Source organism: Dendrobates tinctorius, unplaced genomic scaffold, assembly GCF_039654945.1.
Source record: "Dendrobates tinctorius isolate UK_male_01 unplaced genomic scaffold, ASM3965494v1 ptg000051l, whole genome shotgun sequence".
Taxonomy (NCBI): Eukaryota; Metazoa; Chordata; class Amphibia; order Anura; family Dendrobatidae; genus Dendrobates; species Dendrobates tinctorius.
This window is the reverse complement of record NW_027361719.1, coordinates 19,942,059-19,963,743: the sequence shown is the minus strand read 5'-3', so window position 1 is coordinate 19,963,743 and position 21,685 is coordinate 19,942,059. Positions and strand designations below refer to the sequence as shown.

Sequence of the window (21,685 nt, the reverse complement as noted above, 5' to 3'; positions counted from 1 at the left end):
TCTGGCTGAGAGCTTAGCCACGCCCTCTGTCTTTAAATTGTCCTGCGTGACTATGGGCGTCGCCGACTATAGCTCTTGCCTTTTGCTAGCGATAACGGTCTGGAGTGGTGGTCTAAGGAGCATACGGTTTCTGGTGTAGTATATTCCGTTGTTGCCATTTTGCCTCCCTGTGTTGTATTTTTGGTTGCCCTTGCACATTATTGTATTTTCCTGTGTGTACGCGGTGTGGTGCGTTTCCTTTATCCCTGTCCATACTTATTTGTGGGGTCTGGTGTTTGGTCTCCTCACTGGGTGGAGGGTGGTGGGTTCAGCTTAGGGCTGGACAGGAGACAAGGACAGGGTGGAGGCCCAGGCAGGCACACCTTCAGTGTAAACCCTGGGTTGAGGGACAGACAGGGTTTCCCCTAGTCTGAGGGACACCGCAGGGGCCCCAGGGTTTCAGCCTAAAGTTACCTAGGCTTCCCATGACATTATAGTCGGCCCAAAAAAAAAAAAAAAAGATTATTTACCATGGATCCTATAGTCTCCATAACCAAGCAGCTGGAGGCTCTGTCCATACAGGTCACTGAACTGAGGGGGGCGGTCCAGCAACAAGGCCTGTCAGTTCCTGCTGTGCAAACTGAGGCAGCAGTCAGGGCAGCTGAACCCAAGTTACCTCTTCCTGAACGATTTTCTGGTGATCGCTGTAATTTCGTTGTATTTCGTGAATCCTGCAAGTTGTATTTTCGTATGCGTCCACTCTCCTCAGAAATGAGGCTCAGCGTGTGGGCTTGGTAATTTCCTTGCTGAGTGGTGATCCACAAGCATGGGCTTTTTCACTACCTTTTGATTCACCAGCATTTGAGTCCGTAGACTTTTTTTTTCTGCTCTTGGTTTAATCTATGACGATCCTGACAGACTGGCGTTAGCAGAGTCTAAAATACGCTCTCTACTCCAGGGTGAGCGACTGGCAGAGGATTATTGTACGGAATTTCGTCGCTGGGCTGTGGACACTCCATGGAATGACCCTGCACTAAGGAGTCAATTTTTGCATGGGGTTTCTGGAAGGGTTAAACAAGCTCTGCTAATGTATGAGACTCCCGCCTCTCTGGAGGCTGCTATGGTGCTTGTAGTACGCATTGATCGCCGCTTTCGTCAGAGGTCGCAGGAGACAATGCCTGTGGGGGGGCAGTCTCTGGTGAGGTTGCCTCGGGTGAATCCGTGGAACCTATGCAGATCGCTGGTATATCACATATACATAATAACAAGCATAAATGTCCCTTGCCCAGAAATCAAGGGGTCTGTTTTTTGTGGCAAAAAAAGGACATTTTATTAATGCTTGTCCCCTGGTACCTAAGAAAGACGTGCCGGCGGAAAACTGCTAGGCTCAGAGGGTTTGGAGGAGTCTAGTCTGAGCCTTTGCATATCCTCCGTGGTGGTCTCCCAGTGTATGCTCCCTGCCAAGGTAGTAATCGGGGGCCAAGAGCTGTCGATTACTGTATTTGTAGATAGTGGTTCAGCCGCTAATCTCATTGATGAAAAGTTTGCGCGTACAGCGGGATTTAAGGTGGAGATGCTGCCTAATCCTATCCGGGTGGTTACCATCAATGCCTCCCCTCTCTCACAAGGGTAGATTAAAGAGTTTGTGGCTGATGTACAACTCCACATTAGGGTCCTACACTCTGAGCGGGTAACATGTAAGGTGCTCAGTAATTTACCTGCTCAGGTAGTTCTGGGGTTTCCATGGTTGTCTATGCACAATCCGGTGATTGATTGGAAAACCCAGGACATAATCCAGTGGAGCAGATATTGCCAGGAGAGTTGTCTGGCCACATGTATCTCCGCTGTGACTCCCAGCATCCCGGAGCCACTGCTGGACTTTGCTGATGTATTTTCTGAAAGAGGTTGCTCAGAGCTGCCACCGCACCGACCCTATGACTGTGCTATTAGGTTAAAACTGGGGGCCAAGATACCGAAAGCCAGGATGTTTAATATCTCAGGTCCTGAGAGGCAAGCTCTCAAAGTATACATTGCAGAAAGTCTAAGCAAAGGGCACATCATGCCTTCATCATCTCCATTGGCAGCGGGGTCCTTCTTTGTCAAGAAGATGGCGGATTACGCCCGTGTCTGGATTTCAGGGAACTCAACCAGATTACGGTTCGTGACCCATACCCAATGCCACTGATACCCGATTTGTTCAACCAGGTGTCTGGTGCCAAATGGTTTTCCAAGCTTGACCTCAGGGGGGCGTACAATCTCATAAGAGTCCGTCAAGGGGATGAATGGAAGACGGCATTTAACACCCCTGAGAGTCATTTTGAGAATTTGGTGATGCCATTTGGGTTGACGAGCGCGCCAGTAGTACTTCAACATTTCATAAATTATGTCTTTTCTCATCTCTTGGGGAAATTTGTTATTATATACCTTGATGACATTCTTATTTACTCACGCGACCGTGATGCACACATAGAGCATGTTAGGTAAGTATTGCAGTTGCTCAGGGAGAACAAGCTCTATGCCAAGCTTGAGAAATGTGTATTTGTCGTCCAAGAATTACCTTTTTTGGGTTATGCAATTTCCACCTCAGGGTTTAAAATGGACACCGCTAAGGTGCAAGCGGTGCTGCAGTGGGATCGACCTGATAATCTCAAGGCACTTAAGCGATTCCTGGGCTTTTCCAATTATTATAGGAAATTTATTAAGAATTTTTCTATGATTGCTAAACTGCTCACCGACATGACTAAAAAAGGTACCAATTTTTCTGACTGGTCTGAGGCTGCTGTGCGTGCGTTTGGATTCCTAAAAAACAGTTTTGCTTCAGCTCCCATCCTGGTTCAGCCTGATGTCTCCCTACCATTTACCGTGGAGGTGGATGCATCTGAGGTTGGAGTGGGGGGCGGTACTGTCTCAGGGTCCATCCTTGGGCAAATTGCATCCGTGTGCCTACTTCTCCAAGAAGCTGTCGCCTGCCGAGCGTAATTACGATATTGGTAACATGGAATTGTTGGCCATCAAGTTGGCATTTGAGGAATGGCGACACTTCTTGGAGGGAGCTGTCCATCAGATAACTGTTATAACAGACCATAAAAATCTGCTTTATTTAGAGTCTGCTAAACGCCTGTCCCCCAGACAGGCTCGCTGGGCGCTATTCTTCACCCGGTTCAATTTTTTTGTGACATACTGACCAGGTTCTAAGAATACTAAGGCGGACGCCTTGTCCAGATGTTTTCCGGGTGGAGAGCCATGTGAGGATCCGGTGCCTATCCTCCAAAGGGAGTTGTGGTCTCGGCTCTCACGACAGAAGTTGAGGCAGAGATTGCTGAGGCTCAGGAGGAGGTACCGCCGAATCTGCCTCCTAATAAATCGTTTGTGCCACTATACCTACGCTTAAAGGTGTTAGGGGAACATCACGATAATGTCCTGGCGGGCCACCCAGGGGTTAAGGGCACTCTGGAACTTGTATCACGTCGTTTTTGGTGACCCAATATCCGGCAGGACGTGGCCTCATATGTGTCAGCCTGTACCACGTGCGCACGGGCCAAGACACCACGCACCCGTCCTGCTGGCACGTTGCATCCTCTCTGTTTGCCCAGTAAGCCATGGACTGAGATTTCCATGGATTTCATTACGGATTAGCCCTCCTCGGCTGGGAACACGGTCATTCTGGTAATAGTTGATCGGTTCTCTAAAATGTCGCATTTCGTTGCTTTGCCATCTTTGCCCAATGAGAAGACCCTTGCTCAGGTATTTATTCGCGAGGTGGTCAGACTTCATGGTGTCCCGTCTGACATTGTATCTGATAGAGGTACACAATTTGTGGCAAAATTTTGGAGAGCTTTTTGTTCACGCCTAGGGATTAAATTGTCTCATTCATCGGCTTTCCATCTGCAGTCGAATGGGCAGACTGAGCGTATGAACCAAAACCTGGAACAATACTTACGCTGTTTTGCGTCTGACAATCAGGAAGAGTGGTCGGAGTTTCTTCCTCTGGCTGAGATCGCGATAAACAATCATTGTCAGGAATCGTCTGGGGAATCTTTCTTTTGTGTTTATGGTCAACATCCCCAATTCTGTACCTTGCGCCAAGGCTGCTCTGCGGGCGTCCCTGAGGAGGACCAGTTGGGAGCACAATTGTCATCCGTTTGGAGAGTAAAGCAGCGCTTGCTGAATGTAGGTTCTAGATACAAACGTGTGGCTGACGGTAGAAGTGTGCCAGGTCCGGACCTGTGTGTGGGTGATTGGGTGTGGTTGTCTACAACATCAAACTCAAAATACCATTGCTTAAGTTGGGTCCCAGGTTCATTGGTCCGTTTAGGATCTCCGCAATTATCAACCCTGTGGCATTTTGTTTGGAGTTACCTGCCTTATACAAGATACATAATGCGTTTCACAAGGCGTTACTTAAGAAAGTCGTGGGTGCTGTTAATGTCTCTCCCGTGCCACCACCTCCCGTCTTGGTGGATGGCACATTGGAGTTTAAGGTGTCCAAGGTGGTTGACTCTCGGGTAGTGCGTCGCACTCTACAGTACCTGGTCCACTGGCGTGGCTATGGTCCTGAGGAGAGGACTTGGGTGCCGGCTTCGGACATACATGCGGACCGACTGATTACAGGGTTTCATCGCTGCCATCCGGACAAGCCGGGTCCTTGACATTGTGAGGTTCCTGGGGTCCCTCGTAGAAGGCGGGGTACTGTCATGTCGGACACTGTTCGCACCAGGGTGTCCGGCAGACAGCAGTAATACCCCATCCTACCACTTGGTTCTCAGCGGCGCTGGTTGGTCTTCTGATCCGGCTTGGATTGGGTTAACCAGGTTGTCATTCTGGCTGAGGGCTTAGCCACGCCTTCTGTCTTTAAATTGTCCTGCGTGACTATGGGCGTCGCCGACTATAGCTCTTGCCTTGTGCTAGCGATACCGGTCTGGAGTGGTGGTCTAAGGAGCATACGGTTTCTGGTGTAGTATATTCCGTTGCCATTTTACCTCCCTGTGTTGTATTTTTTGGTTGCCCTTGCACATTATTGTATTCTCCTGTGTGTACGCGGTGTGGTGCGTTTCCTTTATCCCTGTCCATACTTATTTGTGGGGTCTGGTGTTTGGTCTCCTCACTGGGTGGAGGGTGGTGGGTTCAGCTTAGGGCTGGACAGGAGACAAGGACTGAGTGGAGGCCCAGGCAGGCATACCTTCAGTGTAAACCCTGGGTTGAGGGACAGACAGGGTTTCCCCTAGTCTGAGGGACACCACAGGGGCCCCAGGGTTTCAGCCTAAAGTTACCTAGGCTTCCCATGACATGTCCCTAACTCAAGTTGTTGGAGGTAGAGCTGGCTGTGGGCTGTTGGTTTATATTGTGTTTATGAGTTCAGTTTTGGGACTTATTGTTTTTTTACTCTTATATTAGACCTGGGTCGAAATTGACCCCAACAACAAAAATGTTATAATTTTAATAAGAGCATTTTACAATTTAGTAAAATAGTTTTATTTTATTGTATTTTGTTTAAAAATAAGTTCCTGAAAAAGTCAAAAAGTCTTGATGCAATAAACAAATGTATGTAGAATTTGTATGCATTTAAAACCTAAAACGGGTCAGTCACGACCCTAACACTAGAGGAAGGTTAAGGATTCTCTCTTCAAGCTCATTGTTTGTTTATTGAAATGTTGTGCTTTAAACTGTATATAAATAAGGTTTCTTCAAATATTTTGTAATATCAGCGTGATGAAGGGGCGTAAGCAGTTCCGAAAGCTTGCTTTGTAACAACATTCACTATTATTTGTTAGCCATTAAAAGGTATCATACCCACAAGATTCCTATTTTGTTTCTCTCACTGAGAGCACTTTATATATTTTTTTCTACTGGCTAACACGGTACCAGACCACTTTTTTCGCATACCTACTTCAGTAATGGATTCATGTGCATATGAAAGGCAATGCAGGTTTTGATATTTCAGCCCTCCTGTATATGATTTGGCCTGGTGGTGGGATTAGAAAATAGAATATATGGCATTACATACCAAAAAAAAACAAATAACATGCCTTGCAAATCAAGCAAGTAATTCATTCTATGGCAGGGGTCCCCATTATGCGGCTCGGGAGCCACACGTGGTTCGCGTCCCACTCATGTATTGCCCACGGCTGTCTGCTCAAGTGAGTGCCATTCTCGTCTGTATTGCCATACATTGGAGCATTGTTACTTGTTAAGGGGACACTAAGGGACATTATTACTTTATAAGCGGCACTCAGGTCAATACTATTGTTTGAGAGGGTACTGGAGGATTACTTTATAAGGAAAGCAGAAAAAGCCCGGTCGCAGGGGAGTGCAAAGGACAAGAAGGAGGAGGGTATACTTGGTAGATTTCTTCTTTTATTAAGTTCCACAACTTAATAAAAGAAGAAATCTACCAAGTATACCCTCCTCCTTCTTGTCCTTTGCGCTCCCCTGCAACCGGGCTTTTTCTGCTTTCCATGTTCTCATCCTCTCTTGAGGCACCCAGCAGGAGCAGCATCGGATCTCAATTCACCTGCACCTCGAGACCTGTCAGCCTGGTGCTCCATTAATCTGTCTCATCTGGACTGTTTCTATATTACTTTATAAGGGGTATTCAGGATATTACTAATGTCAAAGAAGGCACTTGTGATACTTTTACTTTTTAAGGAAGTACTCAAGGAATTACTACTTTATATGGGGACACTTGGCATTAATATTATATTAAAAAGGTGCACTAAGGTTACCAGTAATTTTAAGGGGGCCATTGTCACTTTGTAAGACAGCACTAGGGGCATTATTACCTTATAAAGAGGAATTTTAAGTATTATCATTTTACAAGAAGAAACTGGGGGAATTATAAATTTAAAAGACATACAAGGGGCTTTTACAATCTCTATGCAAATATTGTGGCTCACGATTACTTTTCAGAACTAAATGTGACTCAGTTTGGGAATTCCTTTCCTATGGCTGAAAAAAATTAAAATACATAATTTTTTCGCTTTATAAGACGCACCCGATTATAAGACGCACCCCCAAATTTGGTGAAGAAAAAGAGAATTTTTTTTTTATGTTAAATGGGGGTCTGTCTTATAATAATAATAAATAATAATAAATTTTATTTCTGTAGCGCCAACATATTCTGCAGCACTTTACATTATAGAGGGGACTTGTACAGACGACAGACATTACAGCATAACAATAATCACATAGATCATAACAGATACCAAGAGGAATGAGGGCCCTGCTCGCAAGCTTACAATCTATGAGGAAAAAGGTAGACACGAAAGGTGGGTGGTAACAATTGCCCTGATATAATTGGCAGTGTCCGTCTTTCAAATCATATATATGTCCCTCATCCTGTTATCTATATAACCCCCATCCTGGCACATTGCCCCCTTGTGCTGGCACATAGCCCCCCCGGTCACTATATGCCCCCCTGCTGGCACGCATACGGCCCCCCGTCCCTATATTCCCCCCTGCTGGCACGCACACGGGCCCCCCGTCCTTAATTTCCTAATTTTTGTATATGTTATTGTCAGGCTGATGAAGGTCCAACTGGGACTGAAACGTCCTGTTATTATGACTGCAAATTAAAATTTCTGGACTTCTTTACCATAAGTTGAGTGCCAAGTTTTTCTTATTACTATTTCTCTGGCTTGGGAACCTACTTGAGCACCCTCACAGTAGTCCTATAATTTATTTTCTTAGGAACCTGGTAATAGGCACTCTTCAGGTTGAGAGTGCACCTCACCGAGTCCCTGTCTATGAGATGGACTGTTGACCTTATCGACTCCATCCTGAACCTCTTGTACCTGACCCAAAAATTTAGAGGTTTTAGATTTTATGATGGAGAACAGGGAGGAGTAGTGATCCTTGCCCACCTCTGCCAGGGGAACCGGGACTATGACCGCCGAGCTGACCAGCTTTTCCAGATCTGTTAGCATAGCAGAGTCTGCTGTCACGGTAGTGGGGGTGATGTATCTTTGGGGAGGGGGAGAAGTAAATTCTATTTTCTATCCCTCTGCTATGGTCGTGAGGACCCACTTGTTTTAGGTAATCTGGCCTCAGTTTAACGCAAAGTGTCCGAGCCTCCCCCGATACAAATGGCGTTACTGTCTCCTAGATTTAGAGCCAGATCCAAATAGCGAGCCTGTGCTCTTTCCGCCCTGACTATAGGAACTCTTGTAGGCTCCCCCGCTGGCCTTACCCTGACCTCTGTAGTCAGATTGCCTCTGGGTGGCATCCCCTTTCCAAAAGGACTGGGTCCTTCTAGACCTGTCTTCGGGGAAACCCTTCTTTCTATCAGACGCCAGCTCTAGGATGTTATCCAAAGCTGGCCCTAACACTCTCAACCCCTGAGAAGGAAATGGAGCACAGCTTGGTCTTGGAAGTGTTATCCTCGGACCAAAACTTTAGCCAGATAGCTCTACGGGTCACGTCGGACAGTAAGCTGTTTCTGGCAGTGAACTTTACGGATTTGGCCGATGTATCAGCCAAGAAGGCCGTGGCAGATTTCATAAGGGGAAGAGAGGTCAGGATATCTACTCTAGGGGTCTTATTGGATAGGTGTTCCTCCAATTGTCCCATACATAGGAACATAGACCTAGCCACAGAGGTGGCCGCTATGTTTGTCCTGATTAGGGCCGCAGATGACTCCCAAGCCCATTTCAGGAGAATGTCCGCCTTCCTGTCCATCGGGTCCCGCAAACTTGACGAGTCCTCGAATGGGATGGAAGTCTTTTTTGCGACCTTGGCCACTGGTACGTAGATCTTAGGTATTTCCCTCCCACACCTTGATGTCCTCTGGATCAAAGGGTAGGTAACTCTTAAAGTCCCGGGACAACACTAGCCGACATTCCGCATCTTCCCATTCTTCCAACACCATAGCTCAAATGTGGTCGCTTATTGGAAACACTGTTTGTTTCTGTGTTCTAAGGCCCCCGAACATTAGGTCCTGTCTGAACTGTGGCTTAGGGACCTCCTCTATCTGCATCGTACTTCTCACAGCCTGTACAAGCTCATCTGTGTCTTCAGCCGCAAACAGGTATTTCCTGCCCTGTTCCTGGCTTTATAATGGCAATTCGCCTTCTTCCCCCTGGTCTGACCCCAGTAGACCGGATCCTTCATCTGATGTTAGGAACGGCGGAATGCACTAAATAAAAATAATAAAGTGCGTTCGTCGCTCGGGGTCCAGCGTGCAGTAGGTGTTACAACCGCTGCTGAGTAATGGCAGATGAGCAATATGGCGATATAATGCGCACGGGTTCAACTTCACCCGAAGAGCGCAGAGCGGGCACTGTTCACACACAGAGGCGCCGCAACAAAAACATACAAAAAGGCTGAGCCTGTTAGAGTCACAGGCCTCAGGTAAATGCACACACGGTATAAGGTCACAGGAGCAGGAACTATGACAGAGGGGCTGTGTCCGTCTAGACCTACCGTGTGTGCGGCGGCGCTACTGCGAACGCCAAGAAGGGCTGCAACTGCAGTGCGGCGCAGGACACTGCCGCTGGACGACACAGCTACAAAGCAGGATCTATGTCGGACGCTAGCGCAGAGGTGCGGTGTGCACAGTGGCCTAAGGCTTGCCACAGACTGGCGCAGACTACTGAACTAATTCCCTAACCACATGCGTAATATCAGAGGGAAGGGGTTTCATAAGTCAGTCACCAGAATCATACATCCGTCACCATTCACACATAGCAGTATAGTCTATACTAGCGCATGGCGGATTGGCCATGTGCGCTTTTTATAGCAGCCAGGTCCTTCCGGAAGCTTCCAGATCTCCGAGGTGGACCAATGAGATCTGGAGCAGGACCTGAGCACATGACTCCCGATCTCCAATAGGAAACCGTCTCATGAGCATGCTCAGTAGGAGGACAGAGGGACTTAGCCCCTGGAGAGATTTTCTGCAAGGCAATCTCCTCTGCGGTACATAAAGAGCAAGAGACTGCAGAATGTAAGGGTCTGGATTCCTGCAGAGCAGACGCAGGAACCTGACTCCTAACATTACCCCCCCAGGGCCCCCTCCTCTCTGAGCCTTCCAATCCACCACCCTGTGCCCATCAGAGGCATAGGCCTCAGACTCATCCGAAGGCAAGTCTGATGTCCCGGTAGGTGACACGGAAAACCAGGACACGTGGAAGGTATCAGAGGTGGCAAGATCCCTAGGTTTAAGAAGGGACACATGGGAGACAACGGGAGCGGCAAAACCGCCCGGAGCATAAGTTAAAGTGGGAGGCCGCGGTGTGTTGGCGAACGTCTCCACTCTCTGTTTAAGGAAGCTTACCCGAGCACATGAGGTGCATGTCTGAATAGAATTCTTAATGTCCCGAGCCCTGTGCGGCCACCAATACGACCCTGCCAGGAGTTTTGTGGTCTGCATGTAGCCACAGTGACCACCCGTCCTGGACGCGTGTGCCCAGGTCTTGCCCGGCGGCACAGAGCCATTGTGGGGCCCCGTTATCCTGGTGAAAAGAGTGCTGACAGCGGCAGCCGCAAGTGGAACTTAGTGTCGGACGCACCTCGAGACTGGAGCGAGACACTTCCATGGGCTCTGGGAGTGAACACTCTTGCTCGGGTGATTCCAGAGGTTCAAAGAGCGGGCTGGTGAATATCAACAAAAACAATTTAAAACTAATATACTTTATTGTAACCCTTAAAAAGGAATAAGATCCTATTAAAAGTGCACTCAACAAAAAGACAAACAAACATATAAGACTACCATATTACTCCACACTGATAGTCATGGATCGACTCCAAAGAGCGTTTCTTCATACCATATTACTCATTTGAGAACATATATACAATGTTAGAGAGTATTAAACACTCCCGCTTTACTATAGTGTTCTCACAACTCATAAACCCACTGGAGCCATTGATCCCATTTCTCCAATTTTCAGGAGTAAAAATTCTAACGATCTTCTGGTGTTAGGCCTACTCAGTCATAACATCAGACCCAGTATATATTCAACATTGTATCTGGGTTTCCATAGCTGCTTTTAGCAGCAACAGCAACGGCGGAACGCACTAAATAAAAATAATAATAAAGTGTGTTCGCCGCTCGGGGTCCACCGTGCAGTAGGTGTTACAACCGCTGCTGAGTAATGGCAGACGAGCAATATGGCGATATAATGCGCACGGGTTCAACTTCACCCGAAGTGCGCAGAGCGGGCTCTGTTCACACACAGAGGCGCCGCAACAAAAACATACTAAAAGGCTGAGCTGTTAAGAGTCACAGGCCTCAGGTAAATGCACACACGGTATAAGGTCACAGGAGCAGGAACTAAGACAGAGGGGCTGCGTCCGTCTAGACCTACCGTGTGTGCGGTGTCGCTACTGCGAACGCCAAGAAGGGCTGCAACTGCCGCTGGATGACACAGCTACAAAGCAGGCGCTATGTCGGATGCTAGCGCAGAGGTGCGGTGTGCACAGTGGCCTAAGGCTTGCCACAGACTGGCGAGACAACTGAACTAATTCCCTAACCACATGCGTAATATCAGAGGGAAGGGGTTTCATAATAAGTCAGTCACCAGATTCACACATCCATCACCATTCACACATAGCAGTATAGTCTATACTAGCGCATGGCGGAACGGCCATGCGCGCTTTTTATAGCAGCCGGGACCTTCCGGAAGCTTCCAGATCTCCGAGATGGACCAATGAGATCTGGAGCAGAACCTGAGCACACGACTCCCGATCTCCAATGGGAAACCGTCTCATGAGCATGCTCAGTAGGAGGACAGAGGGACTTAGCCACTGGAGAGATTTGCTGCAAGGCAATCTCCTCTGCGGTAGATAAAAAGCAAGAGAATGTAAGGGTCTGGATTCCTGCAGAGCAGATGCAGGAACCTGACTCCTAACATCTGAGCTCTGTTTCATCTCCCTCCTATGCCTCTTGTGACACAGACCTGGACTGGGAGGTTGCTGGCGTGAGAGACAGGATATGAAGGCTTGCACTTCCTCTCGGATCAGAAACCTCATTTCGGAAAGGAGGGATGGCTGTTCTTCCCTCATGACCCTGAATGTGCAGGGACCGTAGAACGTTTCGGCGTAGGAGTCAGCGAGCTTTACGTGACAAACGGGGCATCGACTGGACTTTGCAGAGGCTTTGCGAGACCGTTTGGGAGTGGGCAGGGGTGCAGCTGGGGTTCCCTTATCCCGAATGACACAAGAGGGGGATTAACCAGGGCTAAGTGCTCAAGCACTGAGTGGGGCTGAGGACTAAGTGAGTGCCGAGGATGGGCTGCTAGTGGTGAGGGTGCTCTGCGCATAGCGCACTTACTCCGCCGTCGTCCATGTTGTCTGCCTCCATAGTAACGCTGCACTCTCTGCGCCCCGCGAGATCCAAGAAGCTGGTACGCTGCCTGTCTCACACTGCTTCCGCAATATACGGCCTGGAACGCACGCTGACCTCTTACTCCAGCACCCATGACATCACCGGGAGTGAGACAGCTTCTCGGAAATGGGGGCCAGCAATCCGGCATCTGAGCCGAGAGCCTCCCACCGAGAGAAGCGCCTCAACCCAGGAGCTCGTCCACTCTCTGGTCTTTAGGACAGAGGGACTCCCCACCAGGGAGTTTCGGCCCTGGGCCACTTGACAGGGGGAAGAACATTGGACCGGCCGCACGATCCCCCTGAGCCCTCCGGTAAGCTGTGCTGCCTTTCGTGCGTCCCTCCATGCAGGGACAAGAAGAACACTGATGGAAAGGGGGTGGGACCTTTTAACCTCTCGTGTGCTTTCCTGTCCCTGTAAGGAGGACGCCCTCCATGGTGCTGTCAGGAGGGACGTCCTGGAAAAAGGCACAGTATTTCTAGAAAAGAACATCTCGTCAATCATTAAGCATGGGATTGGAGCAATCATGCTTTGAGGTTGTGTTGCAGCCAACAGCATTGAGAATATTTCACGGGTAGAGGGAAGAATGGATTAAATGAAATTTCAATAAATTTGTAGGGCAAACATAACGCCATCTTTAAAAAAGCTAAAATGAAAAAAATGAGGATGGCTTCTACAAATGGATAATGCTCCTAAACACATGTCAAAATCCACAATAGACTACCTCACAGTCCACTGATCAGAACATCATTGAAAATCTGTGGCTGGATCTCAAAATAGCAGTGCATGCAAGACAACCCAGGAATCTCTCACAGCAGGAGTAATTTTCCAAGGAAGAATGGATGAAAAACACTCAAAGATTTGAAAAACTCTTGTCTGACTACAAAAAGCATTTACAAGCTGTGATACTTTCAAAAGGGGGTGCTACTGAGTGTGACGCTTCGGGGGTTTTGGCAGCGTCAGAGAGTGGACCCTCTGGGTCGCGGAACCGAGGCCCCCGGGGTGAGCGCATCAGGTGGAACCGACCCCTATACAGGGACCATTAGGGGCAGGCCCGCGGGGGATCAGGCACCGCGGCAGCTGGAACCAAGAGGGGCGGCTCGAAGGACCGGAGTGACCACAGGTAGGACTAAGAGACCGCACCGAGACCAGGGTGCGGGACGAGGGGACGTACCAGCAACAGTAACAGGAATGATCGGAAAGACAGGGGAACAAGAGGCTGGGAAACTGGGCAGGTGGGAGCCAGACACAGGTAGTAGAACAGAAACACTGACTAGGGAACACGGACCAGCAGAACAGTGGGCAGACAGGACGAACAGGGGGAGACAGGAACGACACGGCTAGGAAGGATATAAAGCTTGGAGAAAAACCTATAGGAACCCTATAGGCGGCCAAATCACTGCATGGACTTCACACAATAACCAGGCGTCATCCCCTTATGGGAGACGCCTGATATATCCCCTGCTGGCAGGTGATTGGCTAACCGCTAATCGGCCGCCACCCACCGCAGGGTTAACCATCCGGACGGGCGCGCGCCCGCACCCTAGTGTACATGTGCAGGCGGGGAGCTGTCCGGAGGCCAGGACGAGGACGCACGTGAGCAGGGGGGAGGAGGAAGCGCGCGCGCCGCCGGGTGAGTGAGAGCTGCGGGGGGAGCTGGTGCCCGTGGGACGGCGGCAGCCACAGCCGCCGTTGTCACAGTGCCCTCCTCCTTACATCTCCCCCTTCTGAAGCCGGCCAGAAACTTTTTCAGAATTTGAGAGGCATTTATATTCTCCCGGGGCTCCCAGGATCTCTCCTCAGGACCAAATCCTTTTTCATGGCCAAAATGTCCCTTACTTCAAAGACGTTATCATCCCCAATTGGCTGAGGGGACGAGATAGGAGCAGGGCAGAACCGGTTAAGGACAACAGGTTTAAGGAGCGAGACATGGAAGGCATTAGGAACCCGGAGTGAAGCCGGCAATCTCAATTTGTAAGCAGCGTTGTTAATGCGTCCAAGTACCTCAAAAGGCCCAATATAACGGGGACTCAACTTGTATAAGGGAACTTTTAGACGGATGTGTTTAGTCGAAAGCCAGACTTTGTCACCAGGATGGTAAGGTGGAGAATCTCTTCGTCTTTTGTCCGCATGCTTTTTCATCCGGTTACTGGACTTCACGAGGGCTTCCTTGGTTTCTTTCCAAATTTGCGCGAAGTCAGCGGCGAGAGCATCAGCCGCGGGAACCCCAAAAGACGTGGAGATGGGCAGCGGGATGCCAGGGTTTTGACCTGAGACCACAAAAAACGGTGACTTGGAGGAGGATTCATTAGGATGGTTATTGTGGGCAAATTCCGCCCAAGGAAGGAGTGAGACCCAGTTATCCTGGTGAGCGTTGGAGAAGTGGCGGAGGAAGGTCGTCAGAACTTGATTTACTCGTTCCACTTGGCCGATGGTCTGTGGGTGGTAGGCGGAGGAGAAATCCAGAGACGTACCCATGTGCCGACAGAGGGCTCTCCAGAATCAGGAGGTAAATTGAACTCCCCGATCGGATACAATTCGCTGAGGGAGCCCATGCAGCCTGAAGATCTGATGGATAAAGATCTCGGCCAACTTAGGAGCTGAAGGCAGGCTGGGTAACGGAATAAAATGGGCCATTTTGGAGAAGCGATCTATTACCACAAGGATAGTAGTGCACCCAGAAGAGAGCGGCAGGTCTGTCACAAAATCCATGGCAATTTGCTGCCAGGGGGCTTCTGGAACAGGTAGCGGATGAAGGAGGCCGGAGGGCAGATCCCTAGGCACTTTGTTCTGTGCACAGGTAGTACAGGACGCCACAAAATCCAACACGTCCTGGCGAAGAGAGGGCCACCAATAGTAGCGGGAGAGAAGCAAACGGGTCTTCTTGATCCCGATGTGTCCTGCGATTTTGGAAGAGTGCCCCCAGCGTAGCACCTCCAGTCTTTTGTCCTGAGGAACGAAGGTCTTGCCTGGCGGAAGGGTAGAGAGGCTCACGGGAGCTACGGTGATAACGTTCGCAGGCTCGATGATATAAGATGGAACCTCCTCCTTTTCAGGTGTCTGTAACGACCTAGAGAGTGCATCTGCCTTGGCGTTCTTATTCCCGGGTCGGAAATGGAGCTTAAAATCAAAGCGCGAGAAGTATAAGGACCATCGGGCTTGCCGGGCGTTGAGTCTTTTGGCGGACTGCAAATAGGCTAGGTTTTTGTGGTCCGTGAATATAGTAAAGGGGTGAACTGCTCCCTCAAGCAAGTACCGCCATTCCTCCAGAGCCATCTTTATAGCGAGCAACTCCCGGTCCCCAATAGAGTAGTTGCATTCAGCAGAGGAAAAGGATTTTGAAAAAACCCCACAGGGAACCAGATGTCCGGATGAGGTACGCTGGGAAAGTACTGCCCCAGCCCCTGTGGAGGAGGCGTCGACCTCTAGAATGAAGGGCCTACTGGCTACAGGGCGATGTAAGATTGGTGCTGTAGCAAAGGAGCGTTTCAGGGCAAGAAAGGCCTCTTCAGCCTCGGGAGGCCAGGTGTTAGATTTAGTTCCTTTTCGGGTCAAGAGCGTGATGGGCTTGGTCACCGAAGAGAAGTGAGGAACGAACTGTTGGTAATAATTCGCAAATCCTAGGAAGCGCTGGATGGCCTTCACGCCGGCAGGACGAGGCCATTTGAGGATAGCAGAGAGTTTCTCGGGATCCATTTTCAGCCCAGAATCTGTGATGATGTAACCCAGAAAAGGCTACGAGGTTTGTTCAAACAGGCATTTCTCCAATTTTGCATAGAGCCGATTCTCCCGAAGACGTTGCAGGACCAGGCGAACGCTTCTTCTATGTGAGGAAAGATCAGGTGAAAAGACGAGAATGTCATCCAAGTATACCACCACGCAGGAATATAATAAATCCCGAAAAACCTCGTTGACGAATTCCTGGAACACTGCCGGGGCGTTGCAGAGTCCAAACGGCATGACCAAGTACTCATAATGGCCATCCCGAGTATTGAAAGCAGTCTTCCACTCGTCCCCGGCGCGGATTCGGATCAAATTATAAGCTCCTTGTAGGTCCAGTTTGGTAAAGACCCGTGCCCCCCTCAGCCGGTCGAAGAGCTCTGGGATCAGCAGAAGAGGATACCGATTTTTAACGGTAATATTGTTCAGGCCTCGATAGTCAATGCATGGCCTGAGGGATCCGTCTTTCTTCCGAACAAAGAAGAAACCCGTGCCTGCAAGGAATGAAGACTTCCGAATGAAACCCTTGGCCAAGTTTTCGTGTATATACTCTGACATGGCCAAGGTTTCTGCTGGAGACAAAGGGTACGTTCTGCCCCTGGGGGGAGTGGCTCCCGGAATCAGCTCAATGGGACAGTCAAAAAACCGGTGTGGTGGCAACGAATCCGCCTCCTTCTTGCTGAAGACGTCGGCATAGGCGTAATATGGTGCCGGGAGGCCCGGAAGATCGGCTGGTTCTTGTGACGGATGGGAACGGGCCACTGACAACAGACAGCGTTCCTGGCAATTATGTCCCCAGCGCAAAATCTCCCCCGAGCGCCAATCCAGGACCGGTTCATTCAATCAGAGCCAGGGTAATCCAAGGAGGACAGCGTGGGACAAGTTGGGCAGCACGTAGAAAGCTATCTTCTCCAGATGAAGAGCACCCACTTGAAACTAAATTTTGGCAGTAACCATGGTGATGAGCTCAGGAAGTGGTCTGCCATCCACAGAGGCAATAGCACGTGGGTTCTCCAGGGTCATCACTGGAATCTGGAACTTGTTAACCTCCTCAAGCCGAATGAAACTACCAGCCGCACCCGAGTCCACATACGCCTCCACAGATCTACGCTCCCGACCTAGAATAATTAAAGCCGAAATGGTAAGGGGCAGAGAGGAATTAGTCACCTAGGGAAGCCTCTCTTACCTGGCCTAGGTGGAGGCGTTTCCCGGTCTCACAGGACAGGTACGCAGAAAATGATTGGCACCCCCCAATACAGACAGAGGCCCTCCGTCATTCTCTCCCTGCGCTTTTGTTCAGATAACCAGACACGGTCTATTTGCATGGGCTCGGGGGCAGAGCTGGCAGAGGGTGCAGAGGAACATGGAATGGGGGCTTGATAGAGCCTAAAGGGTCTCCTCTCTCTGGCGGCCTCCCGAGAACGTTCAAGAAACCGGAGATCTATACGAGTGGCCAGGGATATAAGATCTTCCAAGGTAGTAGGAGTATCCCGTCCGGCAAGCTCGTCTTTTATCTTGCCAGAAAGGCCCCTCCAAAAAGCTCCCACCAGGGCCTCGTTATTCCACCCAAGCTCCGAAGACAGTGTCCGGAAGCGGATGGCATAATGCCCCACGGTGAGCGAACCCTGATGGAGGTTAAACAGAGCCTCAGTAGTAGAGGCCAACCGCCCGGGCTCGTCAAATACCTTGCGAAACATGTCAAGGAAACTCTGAATACTAGCGACCACGGGATCATCCCTCTCCCACAAAGGGTTCACCCAGGCCAAAGCCTCTCCCTCAAGGTGGGACACGATGAACGCCACCTTGGCTTGGTCGGAGGGGTATTGCTGGGGTAACAGCTCAAAGTGCAGCCTGCAATGGTTCAAGAAGCCCCGGCACAAATTTGGATCTCCGCTATACCTGGGGGGCTTTCCCAGGCGAGGTGGCGGGTGATATGCTGGATCCCGGGACTGGACAGAAGCGGCCGCCGAGGACTGTAGAGAAAGTAAACGGTCATCGACGGACGCCATGTAATTTAGAATGTGGGACTGGGCGTCGCGCTGCTGCGCGAGCTCCTGCTGGATGCTGGCTAACATGGAAGCATGCCCAGGATCGGTGGTTTGAAGGGCGGATAGCCGGGTGTCCATGGACTTCATAAAGGACATTATCCGGGTCTGGTTCTCCCGCAGGAAAAGAAACTCTTTTTGGGTACCGGCCGCGGCTCCAGCGGGGTCCATGGCCTGGTTATGTTGTTACGCTTCGGGGGTTTTGGCAGCGTCCGAGAGTGGACCCTCTGGGTCGCGGAACCGAGCGCACCAGGTGGAACCGACCCCTATACAGGGACCGTTAGGGGCAGGCCCGTGGGGGATCAGGCACCGCGACAGCTGGAACCAAGAGGGGCGGCTCGAAGGACCGGAGTGACCACAGGTAGGACTAAGAGACCACACCGAGACCAGTGTGCGGGACGAGGGGACCTACCAGCAACAGTAACAGGAATGATCGGAAAGACAGGGGAACAAGAGGCTGGGAAACTGGGCAGGTGGGAGCCAGACACAGGTAGTAGAACAGAAACACTGACTAGGGAACACGGACCAGCAGAACAGTGGGCAGACAGGATGAACAGGGGGAGACAGGAACGACAAGGCTAGGAAGGATATAGAGCTTGGAGAAAAACCTATAGGAACCCTATAGGCGGCCAAATCACTGCATGGACTTCACACAATAACCAGGCGTCATCCCCTTATGGGAGACGCCTGATATATCCCTTGCTGGCAGGTGATTGGCTAACCGCTATTCGGCCGCCACCCTCCGCAGGGTTAACCATCCGGACGGGCGCGCGCCCGCGCCCTAGTGTACATGTGCAGGCGGGGAGCTGTCCGGAGGCCAGGACGAGAGGACGCACGTGAGCAGGGGGGAGGAGGAAGCGCGCGCCGCCGGGTGAGTGAGAGCTGCGGGGGGAGCCAGTGCCCGTAGGACGACGGCGGCCACAGCCGCCGTTGTCACACTAAGTACTAACCATGCAGGGTGCCCAAACTTTTGCATTGGACCATTTTCCTTTTTGTAGTTTTTAAAATGTAAAATATGAAAATATATATGTACATACAGTGGGGGAAATAAGTATTTGCTCCCTTGCTGATTTTGTAAGTTTGCCCACTGACAAAGACATGAACAGTCTATAATTTTAAGGGTAGGTTAATTTTAACAATGAGAAATAGAATACCAAAAATAAAATCCAGAAAATCACATTGTATAAATTACATAAATTTATTTACACCCTGGTCCCCTGAGATTATATCTGCCCCTCCACCCAGCCTCAGGCCGATGACAATCATGCCTCACAATCCTGGCCCCGAACAGCTCCAACCATGACCTAGGGGTATCACCGAGAGGCGATGTTATGGGTGTAGGAAACCTGGGCATTTGCAATCCAGCTGTCCCTCAAGGATTCGGAGGCAGCCCCACGCCTCCCCAAATCCATTCCACTCCATTCCCCCCACCTGAGAGGACCACCGACCCGGGCACCATAGGTAACCATCCTCAAGTGTACGGACTCCGGCCTTTATCTCTCAGAAATACAGAGCAACGGCATCGGCTGGATGTCTTAATTGGTGGATACAAAGTTTTTCTAAATCCCGACATGGGGCATTCCTGACTATTGCTGACCCCCGTGTGGTTCGAGCCGAGGCAATTCACCAGGGCCCAGGAATTCCCATTGTGCTGGCAGGGGGTGTCCGCAAATATATACAGCGAGCTTTGGTGCGTTTGGATTATGGTTTTGTAGAAAAACTGTGTTGGATTGGAGTTATGGGAGGACTTCCTGCAGATATCCTCCTTGGAAATGACAATGGGGAGTTACAGTGCCATTGTGGGAGCAGTCACCCGACTACAGGCCCTTCAAGCACCACGACATCCGGACCTCACCGGGGAGCAATCTGTTTGGCTAGAATGTCCGTGGGCCTCTCACAATTGGAGGGAGATATCGCAGACACCGGAATGCCCATCATTCCCTATGTTCTAGAGTTCAGAGACCCGTCTCGCCCAGCTAGCTACCTTGGCTAATGAACATCAGTGAATGGCCCAGTCCAGTCAAAAAACCTGGTATGACCAACGCCAGGAACCGGAATTTATGGAAGGACAAGTGCTCCTGGGTCATCCCATGGTAACTTACGTTTCAACAGTTAGTAATTTACGTTACAATAAGTTTACTTCTCATATGAAGTAATGGTATGGCAACGTAAGTTACCATCAGCTTTGTAACGTAAGTTACGAAAGTGTAATGTAAGTTACTAAGTAATAACACTATTTTGTATTTAATTTGTATTCATGAAAAATCAAACTGTGTTGAAATCTATTTGTGCCTGCCTTCAAAGAACAGTCTGTAGCCATTATTAACTCAATTTTTGACTTCTGAATGTAATTACCACGGAATGACCCTCCTGATTATTGCAACCCCTGCCACTGTACAAGGAACTATAAACAGTGGATCAAAGTGGACTAAAGTGAGCAGGCCAGAAGTCTGTGTAGACCTCATTGCATGTTCACTTATTAAGAGGGGTGAGAGGCTGTGATGGTGGGATATGATATGTGGGTATCATTTTGTTTATATTAACCCCTTTACCCCCGAGTGTGGTTTGCACATTAATGACCTGGCCAATTTTTACAATTCTGACCACTGTCCCTTTATGAGGTAATAACTCTGGTACGCTTCCAGGGACCCTGGTGATTGTGACATTGTTTTCTCATGACATACTGTAATTCATGTTAGTGGTAACATTTCATTGATATAATTTGCGTTTATTTGTGAAGAAAAACGGAAATTTGGCGAAAATTTTGAAAAATTCGCAAAATTCCAACTTTTAATTTTTATGCCCTTAAATAACAGAGATATGGCACACAAAAAAACTTGATAAGTAACATTTCCCACATGTTTACTTTACATCAGCACAATTTGGGAACCAAAATTTTTTTTTAGTTAGGGCGTTATAAGGGTTAAAAGTTGACCAGCGATTTCTCATTTTTACAACACCATTTTATTTTTAAGGGACCACATCACATTTGAAGCCACTTTGAGGGGTCTATATCATAGAAAATACCCAAAAGTGACACCATTCTAAAAACGGCACCCCTCAAGGTGCTCAAAACCACATTCAAGAAGTTTATTAACCCTTCATGTGCTTCACAGGAATTTTTTGAATGTTTAAAAAAAAAAAATGAACATTTAACTTTTTTTCACAAAAAAATTACTTCAGGTCCAATTTTTTTTATTTTACCAAGAGTAACAGGAGAAATTGGACTGCAAAAGTTATTGTGCAATTTGTCCTTAGTACACAGATACCACATATGTGGGGGGACCACTGTTTCGACGCATGGCAGAGCTCAGAAGAGAACGAGCGCCATTTGACTTTTTCACTGCAAAATTGGCTGGAATTCAGATGTCACGTTTGGAGAGCCCCTGATGTGACAACAGTGAAAAACCCCCAAGTGACCCCATTTTGTAAACTAGACCCCCCAAGGAACTTATCTAGATATGTGGTGAGAACTTTGAACCCCCAAGGGCTTCACACAAGTTTATAACGTACAGCCGTACAATTAAAAAAATTTTTTTTTTCCACAAAAATGATCTTTTCACCAGGGCTGTGGAGTCGGAGTCGTGGAGTCGGTGCTCATTTTGGTGGAGTCGGAGTTGGAGTCGGT

At 49.2% G+C, this 21,685-nt stretch overlaps 1 long non-coding RNA gene across 3 annotated transcripts in view; it reads right to left on the bottom strand.

The window, feature by feature from the left end:
- Positions 1 to 21,685, bottom strand: part of LOC141091320 (uncharacterized) — a 37,611-nt gene that overhangs the window by 9,374 nt on the left and 6,552 nt on the right. Inside the window, exon 2 of one of the 3 annotated variants that reach the window (XR_012232491.1) lies at positions 5,863 to 5,941. The exons of 1 other annotated variant lie outside the window; for it this stretch is intronic. This is a non-coding gene — a long non-coding RNA (uncharacterized lncRNA). The remainder of the gene's footprint in view (positions 1 to 5,862; positions 5,942 to 21,685) is intronic. One more of the 3 variants, XR_012232490.1, reaches the window with a different exon arrangement.